At 35.7% G+C, this 25,508-nt stretch overlaps 1 long non-coding RNA gene across 3 annotated transcripts in view; it reads left to right on the forward strand.

The window, feature by feature from the left end:
• Positions 1 to 25,508, forward strand: part of LOC129145297 (uncharacterized) — a 64,660-nt gene that overhangs the window by 19,542 nt on the left and 19,610 nt on the right. For all 3 annotated transcript variants that reach the window (XR_008550636.1, XR_008550637.1, XR_008550638.1), the window contains exon 2: positions 24,177 to 24,348. This is a non-coding gene — a long non-coding RNA (uncharacterized LOC129145297). The remainder of the gene's footprint in view (positions 1 to 24,176; positions 24,349 to 25,508) is intronic.

Genomic DNA, 25,508 nt, shown 5'->3' on the forward strand with positions numbered 1-25,508 from the left:
CGAAATACACTGCTGAGGGGAGCAGCGGGCGCGGCAGGAGAGGTCTGCCCAGCATGTGAGGCCCTCGCAGCTGGGGATTGAACCGGTGCTGCATAGGCTGAGGGCAGCTTCACAGCCCAGCGCCCAACCGCTGCGTCACCAGGGGAGGTCCTATGTTGTTTTCTTAAAACTATAAATACCGGTGTTTTCAGTTTGTAGCTTTTGAGCTACTCTGTAGGTATTATACTTTTCCCTCTGTAATTCCACAACTATCACTAAAGCCCAGGGATTTCCAGGGGTCGGGGTATTTCAGTGCTAAAACTAGGACAGTAAACTGGAATGGGTAGTCACCTAATACCTACATCTGATTCACATTGTCTTTTTGTCTGTATGTGTGGGTTTCTTTTCCAGTAGTTCTGATGACTTGATGCCCAGCCACAGATCCACTAGTTAGACTTGATACTTTTGAGTTTGAGGTAGTTTATGTGCTTAAGCTTTGGTCTGTCTACTTTTTCCTTGAGTACTAGGATAGATCAGTATCCCTTAAAATAAGGAGACAATGAGTTACATTTAAAAGCAATGTAAACCTTTCACAGCTTAAGCAAATTTGGCAAAGACAGAGATGTTTAAGTGTAAGTTGCTGTTCTTCAGGATACAGTGGAAACAGTAGAATGTAGCTATTGAAAGAAAGTACTCCTGATGGAAATTCACATGTGCTGTCATCTTTGCCTTCATAACAAATATGAACGAGAAAATTGAGCTATTTATGAATTAACCATGTGTAAGATTTGAACTTCAGTCTGAAGATACATAGACTCACTTTTGATTTCAATTACAGAACCACCAGTTTTAAATTATAGAATGTTTGTTGCAAAATTTATATTACATTTATAATATTAATTAAAAATAACTACTAACAACTGTTTCTACATAAAATCTAAAATTGTAACACTGCTGGTTTAATTAAGGAAATAATAAATATAACCATCATATTTGTGTCTTGGATTGAGGGGGTATATAATTTTTAAGCTAGTTTATTTTGATCCCTATTTTATAGGGGATAATTAATATTTTCTTATATATACAGATAACCATAATAATTGGTTATGAATTTTTTTTTTGTCTGGACTGCATGTAAACATCTGGCTTCCATTCTCCTCATGCCATTTGTCCACAGTAAAAGGACTGTTACTTAATAAAACTGTCCTTGGATATGGAGAAATACTGCTGTGTATTCACATACACATAAAGCCACCCTCATATACTCACATACACTTCCAAAACACTTTTTCTTCATGTATAAAGGGGAAACCCAACATGGACTTCAACTTTAATGGTGTTTACTTTTCTGCTATTCAATAACATATCCTAGTTTCTTGGAATAAGACTGAAAAACAATTTCCTTTGCCTTTTGATGGGGGAATCAATTTACTACCAACTATTTATTTTTGTCTTTCTTTGAATGTAACTATCACATGACTCTGAATTTTATGTATTAATTAACACACTTCAGGTTTCATAAATCTATTGTTCCCACTGATGTTTCTCAATAACCTAATCTGGTTGCTACTTAGCATTACTTGTCTCAGACTGGGATCCATATTCACACAGAAGAGAATACTCAAAATTGTGCCTTTAGTTACAAAGCTTGTCTTGGTTTATCTTAAATAGTTGTAAGCATGAGTTACATTTTGCTGTTCTCTCTGTGAAAACTGCTTCTTCTACATCAGGTTCTAAGGAAGGATTTAAGGCAATTATTTGCCAAAGAAAGTCCAAATCCATTATGTTCGTTTTAAGGCCCTTCCAGATCAATTCCTCCCACACTCTTTCAATTTTGACTCCTCTTTTTCCTAACATGTATTCTATTTTCTTAGAATTGTGTTTCACTCAAAATATCTGTTCTTCCTGGGATTTGTGCCTTTATTGATTTCTTCTACCTGGAAGTGCTCTTATGATCTGTATCTCTTTAATCTTACCCTTTCTTTCAAATACAGCTCAAATGTCAGTCCTTTAATGTTATCTTCCAGTCATCTTAGTAAGTAATTCTGAGCCCTCTAATACACTTTCTACTTGTCTGTGGCACTTTCTTTCTTATGCCCCAAAGAGTGATTTGTGTATTTGCTCATATCTTTCTTACTGGGTTGAGAACAACTTAAAGACAGAGACAGATGTGTGCCTTATAACATAGCCCAGGGTGCCCTGAAACAGACAGGTAAGAAGTGCTTGCAGGAACAATTAATTCCAATCCATTTCCATATTCATTCTTGTTTCTTACAAATAAAATAGGGCCTCCCCCGGTGACACAGGAGGTTGAGTGCAGCAGCGCTGTGAAGCTGTCCACAGCCTCTGCAGCACCGGTTCAATTCCTGCCGGCGAGCAAGTGTCCCACATGGCGCGCAGACCTCTCCTGCCTTGCTCGCTGCTCCCCTCAGCAGTGTATTTCGTCAGTCTGCCTGTTCTGTTCCCCACTCTGTCTCTGGTGAATCCTCTCACCCTCCCATGCATCTGGACTGTACCCCGGTTCTTGTATAAATAAATAAATAAATCTTAAAAATACCCATAAAACAATAGCAGAGATAGCATTCGGTTTTATCTCAAGAGCTTCTCATTTTTTTCTTTTTCTTTCTTTCTTTTTTTTTTAAGATTTATTTATTTATTTATACAAGAACTGCAGTACAGGCCAGATGTGTGGGAGGATGAGAGAAACAGTAGACAGAGACAGAACGGGGAACAGAACAGGCAGACTGACTGAAATACACTGCTGACGGGAGCAGCCAGCGAGACAGGAGAGGTCTGCCGCACCATGTGGGACCCTCGCTGGCCGGCCGGGATCAAACAGGCACTGCAGAGGCTGTGGACAGCTTCACAGCGCAGCATTTAACCCGCTGTGCCACCGGGGAGGCCCTCAACTGAAAATTCTAATAAGAAAAAAAATGCAACAACATATGTAACCTACACAAACTTTGATTTGAACATATTAAGGACCTAATTAATGATAGACATTATCAGTGATGGTTGTCCTCAAGGACTCCCCATCCTATTAAGTGAGATATTCAAAATCCCTGAGAAAATCTAACACATAAATACCCCTTCATGGTAACAGAAATGCAAAGCAGGGAACCAAACATAAAGGGAATAGTTAATTTCTTTTTTTTTTTTTTTCACTTTGGCTTCTTGACTATTTTTGTGTTCAGTATGGTACCCAGAATAATGAAAACCTAGTAATTTAATCAAGCCATCAGAGTTTAAAAAAGGCAAAAATGAGAAAACATGAATAAATTTGTGACTACCTCCATATAGTTACTTTTTAATTACATTCTTATTATAGACGATTGTGTGAGAAGTATCTAAAGTATCTAAAGACTGTTGCCTTTTTCAGGATACATTTCAAATGAAGGCAAAGAAGAAGCATGTATCTCTGATTTTGTTAAATATAATTTAAAGGTAATAAGATATCTAATTTAGCATCAAAAACTTGTTGTCTTAATTTGTAAAATTTGAATTACTTCAGAGATTATTCATTATTTAACTTTTTAAGTTTTTAAAAAATAAATTGGATGAATTTCTTTGTTTACATTTGTTTTGAAGGGCAATTGCTTTTCCTATTGTGTCCTTGGAATTCTTTAGGGTGGCTTGAGAAAATCAACTTTCTATCTAGTGGATTTTAAGGTTCACTCCAAAAACTATTGATTATTATCTTTTGTATTTTCAATGTGAACGTATGGTGTCTTTAAAGGAACCAAACACTTTTAAGAATCAAATAAGTGGCATAACAACTTCGTTGATTGAGAAATACAAGAAATTGATTTTGATTCAGTCTAAATGCAATTTTGGAGGGCAGTGTGCTTTCACCTTGGATTCTGGGCTGCATTTGATTCAAACATTGCCAGTAAATAACCTTGTCTGATTTAGTCAAATTCTCTTTACACTGGTTTCCCTGACGTGTTTGCCTCTGTCTCATATTGAGCCTCAGCATTATCCACAAATCTGGTATGATTCATTACTTAGGTTAAGAAAAGGCATTCACATTCCACTCTAGGGTTGTCACCATGAAGCCCACAAAGGAAAAGAAAATAAAAGACTTCCAGTAATTGGGTGGAGAAAGGTGTGAGTCTGAGACCTTCGTTAACTATTCTAAAAGAAGTCATTTTAGTAGAATGAACTCATGTTGGGGGTGGGGCAGGCTGGTGCCTGATTTTTAATTTTAAGGGGATTTACACCACATTCTTCTTTCTTAACAAAACAGTGGCAGCAATAAGGGCATTACCTGCCAACATTAACTGATGTAAAACAGACTTGAAGAACTCCCCCATTGTCTAACCTAAAACACCTACTCATTGTACACACTCGGGCTGTGATGGAGGATCCAATTTTGCTGTAAATGTCAGCCAAAGTCTAGTTTGTTTTTTCCCCATCAGGATTTCAAACGTTGCACAAAACAATGTTTCACAAAAATTGTAAAGAGATGGAGGTTTTCCTAATGAGAATCTGATCTCTTTGACTTGATTTGTATTATAGTGTTCTTCTATGCAGGCTTCCATTGACTCACTCTTCAATAGTTAACCTCTGAAGTCAGCATTGGACATCTGGCTTATATGTAAACTAACACCGATTTGTGGCCAGCAAAATATGATTTCAAAGGCCAGTTACTTTAAGAAAAACAAGCTATTTTTCAAACTGGAAAAGAGTACCACAAAACCATAATCAGATGGATAGCATTTTTTCTGAATTTAAAATATCAGTATACCATTTTATAGCTAACTAATCTTTCCAATAACAAAAAAAATCATAGCAGATAATTGCTATTGTGTTTTGATCACATTTAGTTAGAGGAATTTGAAGTTTTGAAGACAGACTTCCTTAGGGATACAGAAAATTACATCTTTTATTCACAGATTTAACAAATATTTGTTATTTTTGTTTTGTTTATGCTGTGCATGATGATTCAGTAAAAATGACCAAACTGGTATGCGACTCTTAGCAAATTCTACTTAGAGATCATTTAACTTCCATAAATGGTGGTAGTTTTTGCTTTCATAACATGAGACCTGGGAAGGTAAGGTAGAGAATATACATGAATGTTGGTCCCAAATGTAATGTTTTGGGGAAGCCCCCAGATTTGATTATTTCAGGATGGTGTCAATTTTATTGTTTCTGATACTAAGTGAGATGAATGAGAGTACATATAACTCATGGAATCTGTCTTCCTAATACACCCCCAGAGGTTTTCATGCGGTTTCCCTCCTCTTGGTTCTTTGAGTTATTCTGTCTGGGAGATGGCTTCTTTAAATCTACCCAATTAATGTATACCATGTATACCTTTGTTGTTGCACCACCTAATGTTCCAGCTTCTCATTAAATCCTAACCATGTTTCTTCTTATAGTTAGTTCTGGTCAAATCTGAAATTCTAGAGTACTTACCAGTTCCAGTCATATTAGGACTGAACCTTTTATGCTGTCTGTGTTGTCTATAGGATGGAGAATAAATTCCTTCAGTTCACAGAGATTGTTATATACATATTTCATATCCTATCTTCTCTTTCTCCCATTGCAGGCACTGTAAATGAGAAATAGAAATAGAAAACACTTAATGACCATTTGTTTAACTCTACAATTTTCTAAGTAAGGCATTGTGAAATGCTCTCACAGACAATGAATTTATCAATCATGGAGATAGTCCATCTCATTATTGCACAGCACTAATTGTTACAAATTCTTTCTATTTAGCGCCAAACTCTCCTACGTGTTATACTGAAGGAAGTATCATTGCCAACAATTTAAAAATTCTATTTCTCTAGCAGGAGTACATTTGCATCATTGTTGAATCCAGGTATTCATTCTTTTAACCAGAGACATAGCTGAACAAGATGTGCTCTCTTTGCTGAGATAAATGTGAAATTAAATGCATTTTTAGCACACAAGAGCTGTTTTATTGTTGGTGTTTGGTTTTCGCTGTGACTGTTGTGGACAACTTATTTTTGCAAATGGAAATGAAAAATACAAACAACATGCAAACAGAAGAGTAGTTCCCTTTCCTAGACAAAATAAGAAAATATAACCTACAAAGTCCTTTCTTAGGTAAGCCATGAAATAAAAGTATAGAACACAGGATAGAACTTCTGAGAACAATATATGGCTGCCTTAGTGAGGTTTTACACACTTTAAAAAAAATACCATGAATCAATTAGTTTTTCTCCCTCTACTTATAATATCTGCAACACTCATACTGACTGTATGGCACACAAGTGCCTCTATTTTTCACTCAATCCAATTTTTTCTTGTACTATAGTTTGTATTTTTGCAAGCTTAAGAAAGAACAGTGATTTTAGTATGGCAAATATTTTGCTTTTTGATTAAAGTAAAGGAAATGCCAAATGCAAATAGAACAGTGGCACAAAATAAGGAAAACATTTTTTTCTATGGCATTTTTAATAATTGATGGTTTACTGTCAATTTCCAGGTATACTTTCCAAATGTAAATAAAGCCCTCTGTTCAAGACCAGAAAAATGCCAAGCATCCATTTAGTTAGTCAGTGATATATATTAGGTACAGATATTTTACAAAACTAGATTACTTATTGTTTATTGTGATGCATTTCCTTACACAAAATATAATACTAGAGAAAAAGACACAAAGCTAAATAACTAAAAGACCATGACATAAATGCTGATGGAGTTTCATAGAAAATACTGAGTCATAGGGCAAGCAGAGAGCTTCTAGGGTCAGAATAGAATAGGAAAAAGCCTCAGAGGAATAAGGGAGGCTCCAGAGATAAGGGCAACAAATTCCAAAGGGGTTAATCAGACACCCCCAGACTAGGGGCAGCAGGACATTCCCAAACAAGGGCAATAAAAAAAAAAAAAACTCTAAGAAAAAGGCTGTGACGCAAGATGTAATTCTGGGCAGAGACATCAGGACAGTGAATGAGATGACCAAGAACTAACCAGTCACAGGAGACTGATGGGGCTTTAGAATAATTAGGGAAATAAGGTACATATTCCCTGAGGCATGACTCCATGGCAGCTTCCTTGCCCTTCCCTGGCCTGGTCCGTGGACATGGAGTTTTCGTTTGTTTCTGTTCTTTTTCTCCTTAATAAACCTTTCATTACATCTATTGATACCTCTCTAAATGAATTTACTTCTTTTTGTTTACTTGCCTGAGAGTCAGCAAAGCTCCTGCTGTGGCTTCATGAGACACCAGCCCGGGGTGGTCTAGTGGCTGGGTCTCAGGGCCGCCCCTGCAGCCTGGGATCCATTCCTGGCTGGGGAACTAGACCTGAGAACCTCAAATTCTGGGAACAATATTATGGGAAATCTGAAGATAACTGAATAATGCTCAGTTGGAAATAACACATAGTTAGAAATCACACCGGGGGCACAGAGACTAGTGTGTTTTATTTTGAAAATAATACTACATGAGTAATAATCTTACAGCATTGCAAGCTATGGATGTAGCATGACATTTAAGAAAAACTTCATAAGTTTTTACCTTTTAGATGAAATACTAACAAGGAGCAAGCAAAACTAAAATGCTGCATACTCCAATGGAGAACAATTGGTAATTTTTTTCCATGTGATGTTACCTTAAAGTCTGCCCCACTGCTACCTCCAATGAAGGCGGCAAATTGAAATTACGAAAAAAGTTACCTGTCAGGCCAGTCTGGACTTAACAACAGCAACAATTCCGTCACTTACTTCATTTCACAGAGATAATGACTATTAGGTGACTTAACAAAGGGATGCATGGTGTGATCATGGAATGGATGTTGGTGACTGATTCCTTGCTGGGACTATTATTAAATCTAGATTCTGTCAGTCACTGATTTATTATTTGAGGTATTACTAATAAATAATTTGCTTAGGCTTCCAAGTTATAGTATCTGTATTGGTGAATCTTGAGCTGATCCTCCCCACTCAAAATTATCATACAAATGTCAATGAATCTTGTGACATTTTTATACTTAATCCCTCTGCCAGTGGTCTATATCACCATTAAGTTGATTTGATATCTCCAGAAAGTTTCTAGCATTTCTTAATGGAGCTTTTTGCACCTAAAATATTGGAAAATAGACTAAAAACAAAGAGAAAGAAAATCCCAAAGACTATATATTTTGATTATTTCTAATAGGACATTTTTCTATTCAAATTCTAGATTATTTATTAGATAATATTTTTGATTGTAATTATATGGCTTCTCACTTCCCAAAATGGTACACAACTTACCCTTTACTAAATTCTGGTCACTTAAAGGAAAACAAACATAAAAATGAACATTTGCATCCCCAAAGATCAAAAATGGCAGATTATTCATCTTCCAACATTTTCTCATAAGAGTTGCCATCAGCTGTTTTTTTTTTTTAATATATTTATTTATTTATTTATTTATTTATACAAACACTGGGTACAGTCAAAAGTGCAGGAGGGTGAAAGAATTCGTCAGAACCAGGGTGGGGAGCAGAACAGGCAGACTGATGAAATACACTGCTGAGGGGAGCAGCGGGCGCAGTGAGCTGCAGGAGAGGTTTGCGTTCCATGTAGGACCCTCGCCGGAAGCCAGGGATCAAACCTCAAACCGGCACTGCAGAGCCTGGGGAGCTTTGCAACCCAGCACTCAACCACTGCGCCACCAGGGGAGGCCCTGCCTTCAGTTTTAAAGATAAATGTGAATATGTATATCTTACATGTCCAGTTTTCTTTTTCTTTTCTTTTAATTTTTTTCTTTTTTTTTATTTTTTAACCCTAACCCTAGCCCTAACCCTAACCCTAACCCTAATCTAGTTTTGTTTCTTACGATCTCCAAACTAACCAGTAGAAGGAATTCTTTATTCCCCAAGAGATGCAGCAACCATAGTTTTGAATATTTTATTTCCTATAGTTGATATGCATATCAGATTTTTCTGAGGGCCTCCCCAGGGGCACAGCGGGTTGAGCGCAGTGCTGTGAAGCTGTCCGCAGCCTCTGCAGTGCAGGTTCGATTCCCAACCAGCCAGGAAAAACCCACATGGCATGGCAGACCTCTCCTGACTTGCCCGCTGCTCCCCTCTGCAGTGTCTTTGGTCCGTCTGCCTGTTCTGTTCCCAACTCTGTCTCTGGAGAATTCTCTCACCCTCCCGTGCCTCCGACTGTACCCCAGTTCTTGTATAAATAAATAATAAATCTTTAAAAAAAGATTTTTCTGAGAAAAAGCAATTCAATCTTCAGGTTCAGTTGGTACAACTAAATTCATGTATTTTTACCTCTCATCTCCCAGTGAAAACCATTAAAAAGTTAAGAGAATATATATTTATTGAGGAAATTTATTCACAATAGTGGTCTAATGGGAAAAAATAAGGTTGTCTTGAAATTAGAAGCACAGAGATATTTCTGGGAGACCAGAATCAGAAGAATATAAAACTATGAGTGAGAGAGAACCATTATAGAAGTAAGATGAAAGTTTCTATCAAAGTTCCAGAAAAATGATAAACTTGGACAAAATAATTCAAAAGACATCTTCATCAGTATCAGAACTGGTAATTAAATATGGAGTGGTTTGGGTTCCTGGGCCCAATTCCAATGTGAGTGTGTGGGTTCCCAACAGCAACAACCAATTCACTCACACCATCAGGGTGTCCAGTAATTCAATTCAATTCAGCTCAATTCTAATGTGGTCTACCAGATTACAGAGGTTAAGTCCCCCAAGACTGCCCTCCTTTTCATACAACAGCTACAAACCTTGGCTGTTAACTGTGATTCTCACCAACTAGCTACAGAAAACAGTGATTCCCATTATCTTTACCTCAGCTTTGATTAATTTTCTGGAATTACACCTTGAACTCAAGAAACCCATTTACTCACTAGATCATCAATTTCTTACAAAGGACATAATCTAGAAATAGTCACATGGAAGAGGTGCAGAGAGCAAGGAAAGGGGAAAGGGTGTGATCTTCTTTGCCTCTGCCAGGGGCACTCCTCCTAAATATCCACATGTTCACAAATCTGGAAGTTCCCCAAAGCTCCTCTTCCTGGGTTTTTATGGAGAGTTCACTACATAGGCATGATTGACTAAACCATTGGCAGTTGAATTCAAATATCCAGCCACTCTCCCCTTCCAGAAAGTCCAGGCTATGGAATTGAACATCCCAACCCTTCAATCACTTGATTGTTTCTCCTGACAACTAGCTACCATACTTAGATGCTTCCCCAAAGTCATTAATTAACAAGAAACACTGATATATCTCTCTATTTTTCATTCTGACCCAATATGAAAAGGCAAGTGAATCAAAATATAAATAAATGCTTCTTCCTTTGAAGTTTTGATATTCCATCATCTTTCGTACCTATTGTGATAGTTTGCTATAGCACCTAGAAGTGACTGAGACAACACAAAATTGGCAATTGACATAAAAGGATATTTTCCTGAAGGCAGAGCAAAAGATCAGAGTGAAGTACTGGAGATAAGGTAATGTAGATAAAGAGAAAGTATACCTATTGTCAACCTAATAGGAATTTTAGAACAAAGTAAAAGAGATTAGGGGCAAAATATAAAGGCAAGGTATTAAAAAAAAATTTTGAGATTAAGAACTCATGTCTTCATGTAGAGTGCTAAGCAGACCTCTTGAAATTTCTGAGATGTGCAAATATAAAAGAAATTACAAAATAAAAGTTCCCTACTGTGCATCAGAAATAAAACTTTCATCAGGCTTCTATATGAAACTCAAAATGCAAGAAGATAAAGAAAACATGTCTTCACAGTGTTAAAATAAAACTTTACCATTGCATAAAATACTATTCCAGGCTTAATGAGTATTTATAAAATATATATTCTCATGGCCTCTGAACAAAATTATTCAACAGTTGAAAGTGCTGAAAGAAAAATAGAGTTTGACAGACAATGTAAGGAAAAAATGGTGAACAAAGAAATCCAGGACTATCTCAACAATTTCTGCCAATGTAACTCTGAAATTAAATACAATATAAAAAAGATACACTGTGTAAATAGGAAAAATTGGAACTAAATTTTAATAAAATTATGATATGGATATTATAATTATGATATGGATAAGGTAATCAATGTCTTATTTCATTAAATAAAAGTATAGGTATTGTTTAATCCTCAGTATTGAAAGGAAAAAAAATAAAATGTTTTTGAAATAAAATAAGGATATCGTATAGAAAAACAGATTTTCAGGTAGTTTTAAAATCATGAGATGACCAAAAAATCAAGCAAATTAACCAATCAAACTCTGAAAATAGGAAAATAAAAGTATAAGCATTAAATAGAAAATATTATAAATCAGGAGACAAACATAAAAACAATAAATTGAATAAATTAAATCATCACATAAAAATCATCACATAAAAAGGTATAGCTTTAAACATCCAATTTAAAAGTCAGCTATGGGGCTTCCCCAGTGGCGCAGCGGTTGAGCGCTGGGTTGCGAACTGCCCGCAGCCTCTGCGGCGCGGCGCCGGCTCGATCCCCGGCTGCTCCCCGGCCAGCAGAGGAGGGTCCCACATGGCGCGCAGACCTCTCCTGCGGCCCGCTGCTCCCCTCAGCAGTGTACTTCGGTCCTTCTGCCTGCTCTGCTCCCCGCTCTGGCTCTGGTGAATTCTCTCACCCTCCCGTGCTTCTGACTGTGCCCAGTGCATGTATAAACAAAACAAACAAACAAATAAATATAAATAAACATGCCTCTATAAAAAAAAATTAAAAAAAAAAGTCAGCTATGATTGTTTTATTATTAGATATAAATCCCAGATACTTGAAAAGGAATGGACAAAAATAAACCTCATTAATACCTGAAGTGGTAATAGTAACAACTAATCATGGTTCCTGAGAGATGATATAAACAAGATGGTGATAGAGTAGGTGACACCTTACAAAATTCCAGAGAGAAACATCTAACAGTCAACCAGAGGCACACTGCACCTAGTCACATTACTTGGGGTGAGACCAAAGCATGTCTTGGACACCAGAAACCAGTACCCACTGCCTCCTATGGGACATGGAGCAGATTCACACTTCATTGAATAGGGTGTGGGTTAGAGAAATGACAGGAGGCTATGATCAGGCTGAGGCACAGAAGGCAGGGTCCCAGCTCAGTCATGGACCCCAGGGAGCAGACAGTGTGCAGGCTCACATCTGTGTGAAGGAAAACTGGCATCCAAACCAAGTACACATTGAAGAGAAGATTTGAAGTCAAAAAGATAGATGGTATTCTAGCAACTACACTTCCACCAAATTATGTACCTTCATGGAGGCATTTATAAAGAACACACTACTGAATGACTATAGGAAAAATTTTAAAGTACCTGGACAGATAAAAACAAAAATGAAAACATGACCTACTGGGACCTATGGGATGCAGCAAAGCAGTACTAAGAGGGAAGTGTAAAACAACCCAGGCTTATATCAAGTAACAAGAAAGATCTCAAATATATAATCTCACCTCATACCATAAGGAACGAGAAAAAGAAGAATAAATAAAACCAAAAGCCAGTAGAAGGAAGGCAATAGTAAAAATTAAAGCAGAAATAAATGAAAAAGAAGATACAAAGACAGCTCAAAAGATCAAAGAAATAAAGAGCTGTTTTCACACAAAAACATAAACATAGTAATTAAACTGCTAGCTAGATGCACTAGGAAAAAGGGAGAAAACTTTAATAGAATCATAAATTAAAGAGAAGACACCACAGAAAAACAGAAGATCATAAGGTACTTCTATGAAACAAATTGGAAAATGAACAAATTCGTGGCAGCATATAAACTTCCAAGACTAAATAAGAAATAGAAAACCTGAACAGACCAAACACAAGCAAGGCAATTCCAATAATTAAAAGGCTCCCCAAATACAAAAGCCCAGGACCAGCTGGATCCTGTGTGGGTTTTACCAAACCTTCTAAGATGAACTGGTATTTATTCTTTAAATTTCCAAAAAAAATTGAAGAAGAGGGAATGCTCTCAAACATGTTTAATGACACCAACATTACTCAGGCAAGTATATCGCTAAAAAGAAAACTACATACCAATAAATATCCATGAAAACACAGATGCAATATCCTACCAAATAGAATTCCACCACACATTCGAAGAATCATAAATCAAGACCAAATGGGGTTTACTGAAGGGATGGAATACTGTGAGGGGTTTTTTTTTTTTTTTTTTTTTTTTGCGGGGGGTACCCTGCCGGCCAGCTGTGGAACGAACTGGCGCTACAGAGGCTGCGGGCAGCCTTTCAGCCCAGCGCCCCAACCGCTGCGCCACCAGGGGAGTCCCAAATACTGTGAGTTTTTATATACAAATTAGTTTAAAAACTGTGTGGTGTATAATTTCCTGTATTTTATTTTATTAACTTTTGTTATTTTATTTCTTTCTTAAGAAGCATATCATGGATGCTTTGGTGGTGGGTATGGTATGGTAACATGTGTCCAAACAGCTGGAAATCTGTACTGAATCATATAGTGTTGTGAACCAGCCTGACCTCAAAGAATAATAACACAATTTTTTAAAAGAAGGCACATATTGAACTTTAAATTTTTTTTTGCACACTATACATTTAATAAGCAATTAATAGCATAGATCAACCAAGAACGCATACAACTCAACAAAAAGAAAACAAATAACCCAATCAAAAAAATGGGCAGAATAGTTAACTAGGCACTTCTCCAAAGCAGACATACAGATGGTCAATGGGCACATTAAAAAATTGAACTTTAAAATTTTAATCCAACTGTATTTGCCTTTTATTGAGATATTTTATTTTATTTTTTAAAAAAGATTTATTTATTTATGCACACAAGAATTGGGGTGTAAGCCAGAGGTGTGGGGCAGTGAGAGAATTCACCAGATAGACTGGGGAGCAGTCTCTGAAATATGCTGCTGAGGGGAGCAGCCGGTGAGACAGGAGAGGTCTGCTGCGCCATGTGGGTTGCTCCCTGGCGGGGGATGGAACTCCTGCTTCAGTGGCTTTGGACAGATTCATAGGTTGTGTCTTTACCCCTGCGCCACCAGGGAGGCCCTTGACTACTTTCTTTAAAGGAAATATAAATGTGTTTTATATTTTTATGCTTTTGCATTGCTGAGATTTTTCTGCATACTAATAACTTCTCTAAATTCAGAATTCTTGGATTATAAGATATCTTTTTTCAAATCTCTGTGAACGTGTTTACTTTTCATCTCACGTCTTATTCCAGGGTGAGTCTACTTGTTACTCTCTCATAATTGCTTTTTGCTGGAACATACAGACTACATTTTTTAACACAACAATATTTCAAAACATCTCTAATTATTCTGGTTCATTTTGTCCCGAGCAGGAATAGCAACTGTTTTTATATTTATATTCATAGATACGTATCTATCTCTATATTTAATTTATTATCTATTATTATATTATAGGCCTTTTTTCTGCATTTGACAAGAACATCTCAAGTGTATCAATGAAAGATTTTCCTTAGACTCAATTCATATCTATACAATATCAGTTTCAGTTCCGGTTTTTTAAAACCTCTACATTTTTTTCATTTTTTTCCCTGGTTCTTTGCCAGTTCCTACTCACATTCTGTTTGCTACATTTTCTTCTTAGTCTACTGTCTTGTCATCTCATTGTTTTATTTTGGATCCCAATCTGTACTTTTATGTTGGCACTATGATCTTTTTATTCTTTTGAATAAAGAGTTCCTCTATTTTATTCTCTTATTTTTATTTGTTTTGTGTTTTGACTGGATTATATCGATAACACAAATGAACCCACTTCCCAATACTTTAGTGAATTTCTAGGCTTCTTTAACATTATATATTTTTTCTTATGTTATAGAAATACATATATATTTTTTTTTTTTTTTAACTTACCCTTAATAAAGGCACCATGTAAATAAGTCAGAGTCTAGTCAGGAGACATAAAACATAACAGTTAATTTAACAGGGAAAATTTAATTAAAAAATTTTAACTCAGAGGAAGTTGTAGTTTACTCTTTTTAACCAGACACACTGATCTCTTTTCTACCAGATTTTTTATCAACAAAGATACTACCTCCTCAATTATTTTACTTCTAATGCCCACCATGCTTTCTTCCTCCATATAATGAAAAAGAAAAGACTACCATTTATTTTTCTTCCATGTAAAAAATGGCATTGCCCATTGTTCTGTAAATGAAACACTGTGTATGGTGCCTATGCTACATACTACTAAAAATAAAATGGTGTGAAGAGCATGAATACTAAAAGAGAAGGGAGTTTAAAAATGTCTTCAATAATTCATAAAAATATGAATTCTGGAACCGCTTTATTATTTAAATTAAAGATGACAGTGCAGAAACTACAAACATTCAATTATTTCACTGGAGGCTACTTGTTTATTTTATTTTATTTTTTATTTTTTAATATTTTATTTTATATAATTCTTACATCATTTTTCATTTTTGCAAAATGTATGCATTTTCATTTTGGTTATATTCCCCATACAATTGCACCACCCCTAATTTTGACTCTAATCCTCCCTCTCCCAGCACCTCCATCCCCTGCAGTGTGTCTCTGGTCCATAGTTGCTTGTTGATTTTGATTTTTATTTTATATTAATTAGTCTTTTTCCTGGTCCCTTATTTAGGTTTTCTAAATTCCTGCTATGAGTGAGACCATCCAGTATTTTTCTTTTTCTTTCTGACATATTTTGCTGAGCATGATCCCATCTAGCTCCATCCATGTTGCTGCAAACTGCATGTGTTTATCTTTTTTGATTGCTGAGTAATATTCCATTGTGTATACGTACCACATCTTCTTGATCCAGTCATCTATTTTTGGGCATTTGGGCTGTTTCCACAGCTTAGCTATTGTTAATAGTGCTGCTATAAATATAGGGGTACAAGTGCCCTTTGGAATTGATGTTTCTGTGTCCTTTGGGTAAATACCTAGGAGTGGAATTGCTGGATCTTGTGGAAGCTCTATGTTTAGTAGGTCCAGAAATCTCCACACAGCTCTCCATAGTGGTTGGACCAGTTTTCCCTCCCACCAGCAGTGCAGGAGATTTCCGTTTTCTCCACAACCTCGCCAACATTTGTTTTTGCTAGTTTTTTTTAATATGTGCCATTCTCACTGGTGTAATGGTATCTCATAGTAGTTTTGATTTGCATTTCCCTGATTACAAGTGATGCTGAACATTTTTTCATATGAGGCTACTTGTTTTAAAATGAAAAAATATGGTTTTGAAACAAACTGGTTTCCTCAATATTGAAGTTACATGTCTAAAAGAATGGAAACGTTTTCTAAGCCTGTATCCTTTACTGATAACATTGGCAATGTAATATTTACTTTATATATTTTCATCAGTCATAAAATTAAAAGATGATAACTTAGATCAATATAGCAATCATAGAAAATTGGCACATATTGAATAATAATTATTAGTTCTTAGTCCTCCCTTGATGTATTTTATAGAAAATTAAAATCTATAATATATAATAATGTAGAAAGTGTCTTGTTTATTGAGTAATTAGTGATAACAGAGATAATAAACACATTTTTAAATTTTCTCTTAAAATGTCTGTAGACTAAGTATTGTTTTAAAACCTATTTTCCCCTAATTTCCTCATTTGAATTGTTTTTTAGTTTATATTGATGTAATATTGGTTTGCAGCACATGTATTGCATAAGGGTATGGGTTCACATCTCTCCACATGTGTGTTACCACCCCACATGCACAACAAAAGCACCTATAATTCCCCCAATACAGTCTGCTGGACCCCCTCTCTCATTTGCTCCCTATCCACCCTCCACCCTTGGCTCTGGTAGCCAAATTTTATAGTGAGATTTCTTGGGTTTGTTTTGGTTTACATTTTCATTCATTTATTTTATTTCTTTATATTCCACATATAAGTGAAATCATACAGCATTTATCTTTCTCCTTCTGACTTATTTCATTAAGGGTAACCCTCTCTAACTCCATCCATGTGGTCTCAAATGGCAAGATTTCATGTGTAGAATGACAGTAGCATATGTAAATTCTTTATCCAGGTCTTTATCTACCCATCTGTGGTTGGGCATTTATGTTGTTTCCATGGTTTAGCAACTATAAATAGTGGTGCAATGAACATAGGAATGCATATATCCTTTCAAATTCATGTTTTTGTGTTCTTCAGCTAGATACCTAGGAGTAGAATTGCTGGATCATAAGGCAGGTCTCTATGATAAATGGCAAGGAGCATATGGCATATAAATTCTACTATATCTTTTAAGACTTCAGGTCATATGTCCAAGTCTTCAACCCATTTTGAATTAATTTTTGTATTTGGTATGAAAGAATAGTTCTTGTTTCATTCTCTTGCATATGGAAGTCCAGTTTTCCCAATCCATTTGTTAAAGAGACTTTCTGCATTGTATGTTCTTGATTACTTTGTCATAGATTAGCTGTCAGTGTAAGTGTGAATTTTTTCTGGTATCTCAATTTGATTCTATTGGTCTGTGTGTCTGTTTTTATTTCAATAACATGTATTTTGATTACCATAATTTTGCATATACGCTGACACCTGTTTTCAGTATTGCTATGCCTGAAGCATTGGTGAAGCCTGGAGAGTTCCAATTGCTGGTTTGTGCAGTGGGCGGAAGGTAAGACTCATGTTTGTGGTGCCACTGATGTTCCTCCTCTCTAGTGATCCAGAGCAAAGATTCTGCAGTCTGGGCACTGTGTGGTTTCGTGAGGTCAGTACCAGTCCTGAGTCCTGAGGAAAGTGGTGTGCATTCAGAGTACCCTCTCTGTTCTTTTTACTGGGGCCCTGACAGGGGTGGAGCATGCTAGCCCTTCAGTAGGTACTTCCTCTCTGACAAGTATGTGCCTCCACAAGTATGTCCCTTTTAGGGACCCTGGCTGAGCTGACTGTCATGACATCTGTTTCCCCCATCCCGATGCAGCTTCAAGGTACTTTTCTCCACCCATCTCCTGTTTAGTGAAATGAAACTCTCTTCTATGCCTCTTGTTAGGTCTGTCTAGGGCTCTGATGTGCAACAGGTGTTCCATCTTCACTTCAAGTCCCAGAACACACTTTTAGAAGGTTGAATATTAGATGTTCCTTTTAGTATCAAAGCAGGCATCTCCTCTGTTGCCATTTTAGTAATGTCCCATCAAAACCCTAATTTGCAGAAATGGGGAGAGAAGCATCTAATTTACAGTTACAGTTTATACAGTGGAGACTGACATGCAAATATCAATTCTGCCAAACATACTCGATACCTATGTTGTACTGTTTACTCAGAAAAGTAACATAATTGAGAACAGGTTTAACAGATTAAGTCAAAACATCATCATCTGACTTAATCTTACTTTTCCAAATATACAAAAGGGGAGAGTTGTACCACTGAAAAGATGTGTAATTTACTGCTGTCTATATTTTGGTGTACTTAGGTAACCATAAGACATATATTTGGTTAAAAAAGTGATATTCTTGGAAAGAAATCAAGTGACTGAGAAAGAAGGCAGTCAAGAAAATTGAGACAAAGTCAGAAGGGAAGAGGATGTTTTGAAAAAGAACCTGGACTCTGTTATTCAAGGCATACTGGTCTAATTTTACCATGGGCTCATAACTAAATATGAGAGGAAATATTATGTACCCAAAAGTTAAAAAAAAAATGGAGTTCCAGTACTGTAATACAATATGGGATGTAGACTTATCCCTTCTAGCACTGAAGGCACTGCGCTTTGCACTCTCTGTATTAAGTGTAATACTACTAGAGGCAGCAGTAAGAGGGAGTGACAGGAATATTTGATAAGTAGTATGATAGAAGGAGCAAAAAATTAGAATGGAAAGAAATAGGGGACTGTCCTCATAAAACCAACAGAATCTATTTGTGACCACACAGTAAACATTTAATGAAATATGTAGGAATTTTTCATTTGGGGCTGGAAGGAGACAAAGTAATACAAGGTTTATATTAATTTGATAAAATTCGAAACTTTCCTTTAAACTAAATAATAACTAATAATTTTGCTTTTTATAAGTAGAGCTAAACAATCATTTGGTGCTATTAGGGTGAGTTAGATCTAACAAATACTTCTGTTTCTATTGAGTCAGTGTTTTCATGATGTGATTGGGTACTTTGTAGTTCTTGGAACCATTTAAATTACTAACATCCATTTATTGCACATGACTTTATTCCATAGAATTAATTATATCTATGATCTATGTGTCTACCTATCTATTCAGCTAGAATTTGCATCTATTAGATACAATTTTGAGGGCCTCACCGGTGGCGAAGCAGATGAGCGCTGGGCTGCAAAGCTACCCGCAGCCTCTGCAGCACCAGTTTGATCCCTGGCCACCCGGCAAGGGTCCCACATGGCGCACAGACCTCTCCTGCCGCCCGCTGCTCCCCTCAGCAGTGTATTTCGTCAGTCTGCCTGTTCTGTTCCCTGCTCTGGCTCTGGTGAATTCTCTCACCCTCCCACGCTTCTGACTGTACCCAGTGCTTGTATAAATAAATAAATAAATCTTAAAAAAAAAAAGATACAATTTTGAGAATAATAAGAATGTTTGTCTTCTGTATCTCAATTCTGGCAGGCTGCTTGGACATGAAAATAAGTCACCTTTTCTTCCTTTTTTTAAAAGAAATTATTTTCTTAAAGTTATAATATCCTTTTTATTTGTTCAGTTACAAGTATAGAAAGTAATTCAACTCTTGCTCTCAAAAGAACTAAAGAAATGAAAAATAAACTGTAAGTTATCACAAGTGTTTAATATGAACTTATTTGTACTTGTTTTAATTGACTGCTTGCTATAGAAAATATGGAAAGGCATAATCCTAATTTAAGCACATTGATTTAAAAAATAAATTATGGGCCCTCCCTGGTGGCACAAGGGGTTAAGCATTAGTGCTATGAAGCTGTCTGCAACTAATGAGGCACGCGTTTGATTCCCCCGCCAGGGAGGTGACCCACCTGGCACAGCAGACCTCTCCTGTCTCGCCCCTCTGCTCGCCTCAGCAGAGTATTTCACTTAATCTGCCTGTTCTGCTCCCCACTCTTTCTCTGGAGAATCCTCTCATTGCCCCACACCTCTGGCCTGCACCCCAGCTCTTGTATACATAAATAAAATATAAAAATAAAATTAAAAAAATAAATTATGTAATGGCAAGGTAGGAACTCTTTTTTTTTTCATTGCTAGAAAGCATTTTGGGAAGGCAGAATAATTGTATTTTTGCATATGCTATGGAGTCAGTGCCTTTGTTTAAATTCAGGTCTCACTCTGGGCCTCCCTGGCGGCGTAAGGGGTTAAGCACCGCACTATGAAATAATCCACAGCCTCTGCAGCACGAGTTCGATCCCCAGCCAGCCAGGGAACAACCCACATAGCACAGCAGACTTTTCCTGACTCCCCCGCTGCTCCCCTCAGCAGTGTATTTCAGTCAGTCTGCCTGTTCTGTTCCCCACTGTCTCTGGTGAATCCTCTGAACCCCAGTTCTTGTATGCATAAATCAATGAATCTTTAAAAAAAAAAAAAGAGTTACAACCTCTAAAAAAAATAAATTCAGGTTTCACTCCTTATCTGTGAGAATTGCATTTATTTATTTATTTATATCGAGTTAGCATTGGTTTACATCATTGCTTCCATTATAGTAGTGTAGGATACTCCCTTCAGGCATTGTTGCCACAGTGCACCCACTACCAAATACCCCATAGTCCATAACCATAGACCCTTGTGCTCCCTCCCTTTTTTGTTCCCATCCCTCCTTGCCCTTCCTCTCCTCATCTAGTTCCCCCATTCCTATGAGAGTTTTAGATAAGGTATTTAATTTTTCTGCATCTTAATTTTTAATTTTTTTAAAATTTTCTGCATCTTAATTTTCCTCATCCAAAAATGGGATTCATATTTGGAGTCAACTTGTAGAATTGTCGTGCCTGATACATGCAATTTCTTAGGAAATATCAGCTGTTACTTTTAACTTTTTGCTCTTCATATTCCTGATAAGAAAGCTGATACCAAAGGGTGAAGTGACTTGGTGAGCTAGGAGTACAGCTCATTTTGTGATTATCAATCCACCCAAGATGGCTGGTAAAGACTATTGAGGCAAACACTTCCCACTGAGGAAAATGAAGTGTGCCTTTTCTAAGAGGGAAACATTTTCTAATCTACACATTAACATGAAGCATGTTTGATTTTGAAGCATCTGGAAATCTGGAATAGACACATCTTTGAAAATGAGGGCTTTTTTTTAATATACATGCATCTTTCTATTTGACAATTTAAAAAAAATCAAATGTGAAAATCCAACATATGTTGATCATTTAGATTGCACACATAAGAGCAAAGAGTATATATTACAAAAGAAGTAACTTTTATGCCTCCTGAAACTTCTCAATATACTCTGCTATTTCTATCAACAAAGTATCAAGTTCTAGGTAAACAATTCCACAAGATTCTTGGGACAATGCTATTTAATTTAATTTTAATCTTTTCACCAAAAACAAAGCAAATACAATTTGTAGTTTAAATGGTTCTGATATAAACCTTTTTAATGATTGAGAGGCAAAAAAAAATAGTGTGTCAGATTTTATATTCTATTTTTTTTCAAATATGGAAAATAAAGGCAAAGATGGATTTTCACTTTCTGTAAGCCTATTCAGACTATTCTTTCTCTATACATCAGTGTTACTTTAAGAACCCAGGACATGCTACTTGAATAGAAGTTTCCAGAGGCTCTCTATTTTAATTTTTCAGAGTTTGGAGAAGCAACATCCATCAACTCCTCCAACTTTTGAGAATAATGTTGTTTTTGTTATACACAGGATCTATTTTTGAGCTCCAAAATACACAGATTTTAGACTATATGCTTGCAGACCAGTCAGCATAATGCCCCATTACTATTCGTACCTTTAGCAAGATGACTTCATTTTAGCAGCCTGTTCTGGTTTCTACATTCTTCCAAGTTTCACAGTTCAGTGCAGTCAAACAAGGTGATGGCATTTTTAAGGCTCCAGATTTTATTAGTCTACAAATTAAGATAGGTGGTCAGGTGCTATTTCAGGGGTTCATCTGGCAACCTTGTGCTAAATTTAAGCACATTGAAACTAAGAGGGTTATGATTTTTTTTTATACTGGAAACATAAATATTGGTATTTATGGAAATGGCTGCTGTAAAGGAAATGATTTCACATGTCATTAGCTGAAATAAGATTATGGGGAGGTCCTACTTTTATCTGAATAACCATTAAAACTTGGGGCATATTATTTCTCAAGAAGTATTTATTAGAATCTAAGCAATGCGTGTTTGTATTTAAGCCTTCTATTTATTGGATTCTTATAAAACTTTATATATTAATTATTTCACACATTACTTGTACACTTTTCTATGAACATATAATTTCCTTTGAAGATATAATCATGTCTGAAATAGATACATACCAAGGTCCATGCCTGCTCTTTATCTTTTGCTCAGGAATAAACTGCTCAATAATGGACCATGGCTACCTATGAGAAAAAGAATCAGTTAAAGATTATGGTACTTCGATGTAGTGAAGAAGAGACATCTGGAATCACAGTACTTGAATTCTCAGCACTAGTGACAATGTGGGACACAAGGGAAAGGTCTAAAATAGTAGCAAGAGTAGCATCTACTCATAGGCTGGTGCATATTAAATGAGACAATACATGCAAAGAGCTTAATAACAACATGGACAGAAGCTAATATTTATCTACCCTACCTCTGTGATAGATTACTCTGCCAATTACCATGCTTTGAGCTTTGCAAAACAACATACAAGCAAAAGATATCATTAAATGGATCATGTGTACATACATTTATGTATATAATTTGAAATGTTTATAACTAACTGTAACTAAAAGCTGGGTTATTGTCCTTACAAAAGTGGTTGCTTTGTTTGCTGTACTCTGCTTTGGTTCAGTGATTTTGGAATTTTTTATGTTAAATTTGATAATTAAACTCTCTTGTCTACTACTTTGTATAATTTTCCATTTTGTTCATTGAATTCAGCATAACACATTCTGTGTGAGAATGGACATTCAAAGGCAGAGTTGACCCTAGGTATCTATTAGAAAGTCACCTCTTCCTGTGTCTAGTTCTGTCCTGGGAAGGCATGCAGCTAACCAAGTTTTGTAGAACATTGAGTACAATTCACAATAAAAAAAAAATAAGAAGTTTCAAAAGCATACTATTAGTGATATAGAAAATAAATTACTTGTGGTTTTCAGACAAGCTTTAAAATGAGTGAGAAGAAACTTGGTTAATCTTAAAATTTTTGTTTGATTGAAAATGCTCAAAAATTAGGTTCAAGTAATCATTTTTGACATAGAAATTTTAGGGTATTAGGCAGCATAGACAAGAGAAAACCAGGGACTCTCAATATTCATAAGATGTTTGCATCCATTTAAAGTAGAATTAATTCATAAGACATTTATCTACACAATAAGCATTAATGTCCTCCATTATTCTGGCTACTCCTCTTATTCTAAACATATTTGTAGGCTGAGAGCCTGATTTCTTGGTTTTATAAATAATTCATAAATTCATAATCTCAAATTCTCATCTATAGTTAAATCTCTCCTCTTCTTTAGACCCAACAGCATACTCATCAGGTCCATTCTTTTTAAGAAAAATAGTCTGGATTTCAGTTGTCATCAGGAATCAGACATCTTGCCATATAAAACTTTCCTAAGTAGCACATGAACATTTTTATCAGAAATGATTTGCTTTTGCAATTTAAACATAGCTGAATCTTTTTCTTTTTTGTTTCGTTAGAAAAGCATAAAATAGAAAGTAACTCAATATTCTGTTATTTTCTTATGTTCATTCAAAATAAAATAATCATATCTTTGTAACTAATAACTCCATACATAAGCAAACTATGTATGACACTAAGCTTACAGAACCACAGATAGAAAACTAATATGGAGGAAGTTGCCAATAAAAACATGCTTTAGATGCTTCTTTTTTTTTAAGTAAAATCTATAGGCAAGAAATGGCTATGTTAGAAAATGTAACATTCAATTCAATAAGTTAACATATTGTGTGAACCAATAGATGATACATTGTTGAATGAATAATGCAATGAAAAAATGCTTAACGTCAACAGATTGTGATACAGTGGAAAATGGTAGTATGGTTTAAGAAAGAGCAAGTTTATAGAATCATAAAGTTATAATTTTTATCTTGATTGGGAGTTAAATCCAACACTTCCTTGATTCTGGTCTTCTCTTTCTTATCTTATCTGTTCCTTAGAAACAGAGTCAATATGAGGATTCTGAAGTCCTAAAAGAAGATGAAAGTCACTTGAAAGAAAGAACTTAGTTTCCCAAATGTCTAAATGGAGTAGTCTTCTGGATGATCTGTGTTGAATTGTGAAGTGACTGTGGAGGAAACATGCATGACATTATACCACAGAGACATTAAGGTGGGCAAGATAGTATATCCAATCTATCTTGCTAATGCAATTAACTCAAAGCTTTGATGTTAAGAAAAAAAAGATAATATTTAATGTGCCAACACAGAAACCCATAGAGTTTAAGTGCTATACCCAAAGTTTCCCTTTACTTTCCTTTCTGTCTTAGTGGCAACACCTGTGAAGTTAAAGCTCATAGGACAATTCTTATTTATACAAATAGCAGTGTTTGCTTCATACTAGATACTGCCAACCATGAATATATGTGTTTAGTTTTCTAAAATTCAGAAATAATTGTCATCATCTTATTACTAATGAATCAATGGGGACATATATTATAAGAAACAGTAGATGTTATAGATATTAAAATAAAAACTATTGAAGAAAACCAAAAGAGTGATTAGAATTTGTTAGTATTTATTTAATACTACTGTACACCAGCCACTATGCTAGTCACTGAAATAATGGGTGAGGGAGGTATTGAGAAATACATTATTTACTAGTATTCAATGACTGCAAATATAATTGTTGGTTGATTATCTGGCTATATCTTAAATGTATTTAGTATTTTTTTTCTCAAAGGATGAAAGTTCTACCTAGTTTCTTCACTAATAATTCCTAATTTACTCACTGTATGAAAGTTTAAGTCCCTTTTATTATTCTTTGGCAGTCTGAGAAAGTTATGTATTAGGAAACACTGAATGTCACATTTTAAAAAATACAAGTGTATCTACAATATCCAAGCTATGGAAACAACCTAAGTGCCCAAAAATAGATGAGTAGAAATAGAAAATATGGTGCATATACACCATGGAATACTTCTCAGTCATAAACAGATGAAATCTTAACCATTTGTGACAACATATATGGAACTGGAGGGAGTTATGCTAAGGAAAATAAATAAGAAAGACCAGATGAGTTCAATTATATGTGGAATACAAAAAGCAAAGCAAAGGAACACACAAAATAAACCCTAGAAATCTTAGGTTAAGAACTGAGATTACCAGAGAAAGGGGGTGGCAAGTCCGGAGCCAATAGGTGAGTATGGATTATGGTTGAGGATTATTGTGCTTTGGTAATGGGTGTTGACTAGCTACTTACCTACTTAATAAATGACCATGTATCCCAAAATTATATACAGTGGTATAAAACAATGCTACTTCAGTAAAAGA

The sequence above is a fragment of the Talpa occidentalis genome, unplaced genomic scaffold (genome assembly GCF_014898055.3).
Source record: "Talpa occidentalis isolate TD23 unplaced genomic scaffold, MPIMG_talOcc4v2.1, whole genome shotgun sequence".
NCBI lineage: Eukaryota > Metazoa > Chordata > Mammalia > Eulipotyphla > Talpidae > Talpa > Talpa occidentalis.